Genomic DNA, 6,750 nt, shown 5'->3' on the forward strand with positions numbered 1-6,750 from the left:
CCAATCACCTACCCATATACTATATTACAGTATATGCCATTTATCATACAGGAAATGTCATCAAAATGCTACACTGTGTAAAATAAAACATGCTGCCTGATTTCTTTAGGGCCCTTAATCTTTGTGGAAGAATTTCAACCTAAACCAAATTTTAGAAAATGAATTCTGATGAAACTTGAAAAATTATGAAATATTTTAATCTCCCTAATCAGGAACTGGGGATAGACACTTAGTTACCAACCAGCTTCCTACAGGCCAGGGCTGACCGGAAAGGCAAAGCAAGCATTTGATGCCCTTTCTATATAATGGAGGTGATTTTACAACTCAGATTGTTACCCATATTTCAGTAGGCTGGGAAGAAAAACAAGGAAATATTCCTTTTTTTTAATGTTAAAAAAATTAAAATTGTATGTATTTACCATGTAGGACACGATGCTTTGAAGTATACATACACTGTGGAATGACTACATCTAGCTAATTAGCATATGTGCTATGCACGTTTTCTTCATTTTTGTGGTTGAAACACTTAACATCTCTCTTAGCATTTCTCCAGAGTACAATATGTTATTAAGCATAATTCACCGTGTAAGGTAGATCCACTGAACTTATTCCTTCTATCCACCTGAAATTTTATATCCTTTGATTAACATATATGCAGCCCTCCCCTATCTCAACCACCCCGGCCTCTGGTCACCATGATTCTACTCTGTTTCTTTAAGTTCCATCATTTTAGCTTCCACATGTAAGTGAAAATTGCGGTATTTGATTTTGTGCACCTGGCTTATTTCACTTAGCATAACGTCCTGCAGGTTCATCCACGTTGACAGGATTTCCTTCATTTTATGGCTGGATAGTACTCCATTGTGTATATTGACCACATTTTTAATCCATTCATCCGTGGATGGACACTTAGCTTGATTCCATATCTTGCTATTTTGAATAATGCTGAAATGAACATGGAAGTGCAAAAATACTGATTTCACTTATTTCAGATATAGATCCAGTAAGAACATTGCTGGATCACATGGTAGTTCTATGTTTAATTGTCTGAGGAACCTCCGTACTGTATTCCATGATGGCTGTACAAATTACTTTCCCAAAATGTGCAAGGGTCCCCTTTACTCCACATCCTCACCAACACGTATCTTTTGTGTTTTTGATAGCAGCCATTCTAACAGGTGTGAGGAGATACCTTGTGGTTTTGATTTGCATTCTCCTGATTAGTGATGTCGAGCATTTTTTCAGACACCAGTTGGTCATTCGTATGTCTTCTTTTGAAGAATGACTATTCAAGTTCTTTGCCCATTTTCAATTTTTTTTTTTTTTTTAAGACACAGTCTTGCTCTGTTATCAGGCTGGAGTGCAGTGGTGCGATCTCAGCTCACTGCAACCACCTCCTCCCGGGTTCAAGTGGATTTTTCTGCCCCAGCCTCTGAGTAGCTGGGACTACAGGTGCGCACCACCATGCCCAGCTAATTTTTGTGTTTCTAATAGGGATGAGGTTTCACCGTGTTGGCTAGGATGGTCTTGATCTCTTGACCTCGGGATCCACCCACCTCAGCCTCCCAAAGTGCTGTGATTATAGGTGTGAGCCACTGTGTCCAGCCTCAAATTTCTTTATTTGTTTCTTGCTAGTGAGTTGTTTGAATTCTCTGTATATTTTGGATAGTAGCCCTTTGTCAGATGTGTGGTTTGCAAATATTTTCTCCCATTCCGTAGGTTGTCTCTCCACTCTGTTCACTGTATCCTTTGCTGTGCAGAAGCTTCTCAGTTTGCTGTAATCTCATTTGTCTATTTTTGCTTTTGTCGTCTGGGCTTTTGGGGTAAAATCCAAAATGTCATTGCCCAGATCAATGTCATGGGGCTTGAGCTCAGGAGTTCAAGACCAGCCTGGGCAACGTAGACCACATCTCTACACACAAAAAAAATTTTAAAGCCATGTATGGTGGCATATGCCTGTAGTTCCAGCTACTCAGGAGGCTGAGGCAGGAGGATCACTTGAGGCAGGGAGGTGGAGGCTGCAGTAAGCCATGATCACGCCACTGCACTCCAGACTTGGTGGCAGAGACTGCCTCAAGGGAAAAAATAAGCATGTCATCTGCAAATGAACAATTCAATGTTTTTCTGTCCAATTTGGATGGCTTTTGTTTCTGTTGCCTGATTGTTCTAAGACCTCTGGTACTATACTGAATAGAAGTGGTGAGAGTGGGCATCCTTGTCTTGTTCCGGATCTTTATCTGTTGATTATGATGCTAGCTGTGGCTCTGTCATATGCAGCCTTTATTGTGTAGTTGCACATTCTTTACATACCTAATGAGTTGCGAGTTTTTAATCATTAAAAGATGTTGAATGTGTCAAATGCTTTTTTCTGCATATATTTGAATGCTCACAGAGTCATGTGGTTTGATCTCTGTCCTCACCCAAACCTCATGTTCAATTGTAATGCCCAGTGTTGGAGATGGGGCCTCGTGGGAGGTGATTGGGTCATGGGGGCAATTTCTCATGGTTTAACGCCATCCCCCTTGGTGTTTTCGTGGCAATAGCAAGTTATCATGAGATCATGTTTAAAAGTGGTGAGCACCTCCCCTCCCTCCTGCTCCAGCCATGTGAGGTGCCAGGTTCCCTTTTGCCGTCCACCGTCATTGAAGCTGAGCAGATGCTGCCATGCTTCCTGTACACCCTGTGGAACCATAAGCCAGTTAAACCTCTTCATTTTCTTTCTTTCTTTTCTGTTTTTGAGAGAGTCTCACTGTCACCCAGGCTGGAGTGCAGTGGCATTGTGGGAGTTCACTGCAACCTCCCTCTCCTGGGTCCAAGCAATTCTCCTGCCTCAGCCTCCTGAGTAGTGGGATTACAGGTGCCTACCACCATGCCTGCCTGATTTTTTAAAAGTTTTTAGTAGACATGGGGTTTTATCATGTTGGCCACGCTGGTCTCAAACTCCTGATCTCAGGTGATCTGCCCACGTCAGCCTCCCAAAGTGCTGGGATTACAGGCGCGAGTCACTGTGCCTGGCCTAAACCTCTTTTCTTTGTAAATCAACCAGTCTCAGGCATTTCTTTGTAACAATGCAAGAATGAACTAGTAACAAAAATTGGTACTGGGAGTGGGACATTTTTATGAAGATACCTTGAATATGGAAGTGGCTTTTGAACTGGGTAGTGGTCAGAGGCTACAACAATTTGGAAGGCTCAGGAGATAGGAAGATGAGGAAACAATTCAAACTTCCTAGAAGCTCATTAAACTGTGACAAAAATGCAGATAGACAGTCATGTGGACAATGAAGTGCAGGCTGATAGATAGTCATGTGGACAATGAAGTCCAGGCTGAGCAGGTTTCATATGGAAATAAAAACCTTATTGGGAACCGGAGTAAAGGTCACTCTTTTATGCTTCAATAAAGAGACTGGTGGCATTGTGCTCCTGCTCTAAGAATCGGTGGAACTTTTAACTTGAGATAATTTAGGGTATCTTGTGGAAGAAATTTCTAAGCAGCATGGTATTCAATACTTGAGCTAGTTGCTTCTAAAAGTCTATGCTCGTATGTCTGAGTAAAGAAATGACCTGAAACTGGAACTTATATTTAAAAGAGAAGCAGAGCTTAAACATTTGAAAAATGTGCAGCCAGGCCATGCAGTAGATAAGAAAAATCCATTTGCAGGGGAGGTATTACAAGCAGGTTGCAGAAATTTGCCCAAGTAAAGAGGAGCCAATTGCTAACAGACAAGACAATGGGGAAAAGGCCTCGGAAGCATTTCAGAGACATCTGTGACGGTCCCTCTCATCACAGGCCTGGAGGCCTGGGAAGGCTATATGGCTTTATGGGCCAGGCTCAGTGCCTTGCTGTTCTGTGCAGCCCCAAGACATGATGCCCTGCATTTTGGCCACTCCAGGTCCAGCCATGGCTAACAGTGGTCAAGGTACAACTTGGGCTGCTGCTTGAGAAGGTGAAAACTGTAAGCCCTGGCAACTTCCACCTGGTGTTAAGCCTGCAGGTGCACAGCGAGGCTTAGGAACCTCCACCTAGATTTCAGAAAATGTATACAAAATCCAGAGAACCTCTAACTAGGATGGTGTGGAGGGGAGAAGTGGGGTTGGAGTCTCCATATAGAGTCCCCACTAGGGCACTGCAGTGAGAGGAGAGCTACCATCCTCCAGACCCCAGAATGGTAGAGCCACCTGATACCAGAAAGAAGTCCAAATCCAGACCCCAAGAGAGGGCTCTTGGATCTCATGCAAGGAAGAATTTGAAGCAAGTCCACAGTGCAAAATGGATGCAACTTTATTAAAGGGGTGCAAGAATAGCGACCCCATAGACAGGGTAGGGCATTTCCAAAAGTAAGAGGAGAAAAGCACCCATCCTAGGTACAAAGCATATTTAAAGCTAGAAATGCTTTTGTTCTCAAGGTACCAGGAGATTCTAGGTCTGACAAGGCCTGAGTCTGTTTAGGAAACATCATTAATCTGTTCCCTGCATTGTAAACATCTGGAGGCTAGGAATGCTTGACCTCCTGGGAATGCAGCCCAACAGGACCCAGCTTCATTTTTCTTGGCCCTTATTCAAAATAGGGTCACTCTGGTTTGAATGCTTCTAACATATCCCCCCCACCCTTTTACAAGAGGACCCTTAATTCTAAGGGTTGCAGAAGAATGAAGGTCCATCATCTGTAACTTCTTCATGCTTAACAGGGGCGATGATATTTCCACATATCTATTAGGGTCTCTTGTATTCAGGGTAGAGAGGAACTCAGTCAGAAAGCGTTGGTATGTTAAGTGTCATTTGTACCCCTGTGTTCTGGCAAAAGGTGAAACCTGGAAGATTAAGAGGTGTCCAATGTAAGAAAGTATTGAGTAAGCTTATCCTGTGTTTCTACACAAAGAGTACAACCACAATATATTCAACAACAGCAAAGCAAAATAAGTAAGATTATCCCAGGTAAACTAACAGGAAGGCTTTCCAAAAACTGGGCAGTTGTTGGAACCAAGTCAATATGGAGGTGACTGACAGCGCATCAATGGCAGAGATATGAGTGTCTAAAGCTTTCTTAGCTGGGGTAATATTGTGTGAATAGTCTGGAGCATGCAACATTTGGTTTTGATCAAAGCACAAGTTCCCCCTTGAGCTGCTGTTAAAATGGCTTTGCCATACAGTTTGTTAAGGCCACCTGCCTAATCTGAGAGGTGTCCTCAGGAGGGTAAGGGCATGGTGCATGTTATTCAAAGCTGCAGCCATGTGTATGGCCAAGGCCTCAACATTGATTGTGGCTGCCTGTGAAGAAAGCCTAGCCATCTGGTAGAAGCAGATGGCTTCTAGAGTGAGCCTTTACAATTTCCCAGTTAGATGGAAGACAGTCCAATTTGGTGAGGATACATCCCAGAGGATAAAGATGACCCCATGTACACCTTCCAGTCCACTTATAAGATACGTATGACCAGCTGAGTTCCACAGGCAATAACAACCTCAAAAAAGAAGAAGCGACACTGCTTTTCTGTGAATTATGTTGCCATCTCATCCACATTTTGTCTGTTAAAAGAAGGGTCTTACTCAAATTTTGGGAAAATCAGCAGCTAATAAATTATTTAAGCTGTGTGTCCANTTTTTTTGGTTGCTTCGAAATTTTTGAGAAAAACAGAAGATAAACGTATCAAAAGAACACACAGGTGGGTTGGGGGGGCACGGCCAGTGGCGGGGGCAGGGGTGGGCATCGGGGCTAAGGCTTTTACTTGGCTGCAGACTGGCCGGATTTCACAGCTTCTGGGTCCCCAAGCTGGGCCCGCGACTCGAAGGTGACCGGGAAGGTGATCTCGTTGGACTGCGTGGCTGGCTTGGGCATGGGGGCCTCCAGGGTCAGTGTGCCCTCAGGGGACACGGAGGAGGAGACCTGGGTGGGGTCCACACCGGCGGGCAGCGTGTATTTCCGGGTGAAGCACCGGGAGATGAATCCGTGCTCATCCTGCCGCTCCTCGTGCTTGCTGGTGATCTCCACCACGCAGTCCTTGGTCTTGACCATCAGCTCCTCAGGGGCGAAGTGGTTGACGTCCAGGGACACGCGCCAGGTTCGCCGTGTGCCGGATCTCCTAGACCCCGCTGCTGAGCCGCCGGCTGAGTGCGCGGCGGTAGGTGGGCTCGGTCACCGCAGGGCCCTCGACCGCGGAGGGGGGCAGGGGGCGCACGGAGCCCCGCCAGCTGCTGGAGCCGAACCACTGGGACCACTCCTCCGGCAGCCGGGCATCCCGAAGGCCTGGTGGAAGAGACGGCTGTGCGGGTACCAGTCGCAGAAGGGGTCCCAGCTGGGGCTCCGCAGGAGCGAGAAGGGGACGCGCGCTCGGTCATGCTGGCTGGCTCTGCTCGGAGAAGTGCCGGCATTTCTTTATAACGATGCAAGAATGAACTAGTGCCAACAATTGGTACTGGGAGTGGGACATTGTTATGAAGATACTTTAAATATGGAAGCAGCTTTGGAACTGGGTAGTGGTCAGAGGCTATAGCAGTTTGGAAGGCTCAGGAGACAGGAAGATGAGGAAACAATTCAAACCTCCTAGATAATGGTTAAACTGTGATAGATAAGTCAAGTGGACAATGAAGTCCAGGCTGATAGATAGTCATGTGGACAATGAAGTCCAGGCTGAGCAGGTTTCATATGGAAATAAAACCCTTATTGGGAACCGGAGTAAAGGTCATTCTTGTATGCTTCAATAAAGAAACTGGTCGCATTGTGCTCCTGCTCTAAGAATTGGTGGAACTTTGAAC

At 45.4% G+C, this 6,750-nt stretch overlaps 1 pseudogene across 1 annotated transcript; it reads right to left on the reverse strand.

The window, feature by feature from the left end:
* Window positions 1-5,602: 5,602 nt before the first annotated feature.
* On the reverse strand, window positions 5,603-6,368 carry LOC108298472 (annotated as a pseudogene). Its single transcript, XR_001822589.2, has one exon. The product of XR_001822589.2 is annotated as a heat shock protein beta-1-like (transcript).
* Window positions 6,369-6,750: the final 382 nt, after the last annotated feature.

This window comes from Cebus imitator, unplaced genomic scaffold, assembly GCF_001604975.1.
Source record: "Cebus imitator isolate Cc_AM_T3 unplaced genomic scaffold, Cebus_imitator-1.0 Scaffold970, whole genome shotgun sequence".
Taxonomy (NCBI): domain Eukaryota; kingdom Metazoa; phylum Chordata; class Mammalia; order Primates; family Cebidae; genus Cebus; species Cebus imitator.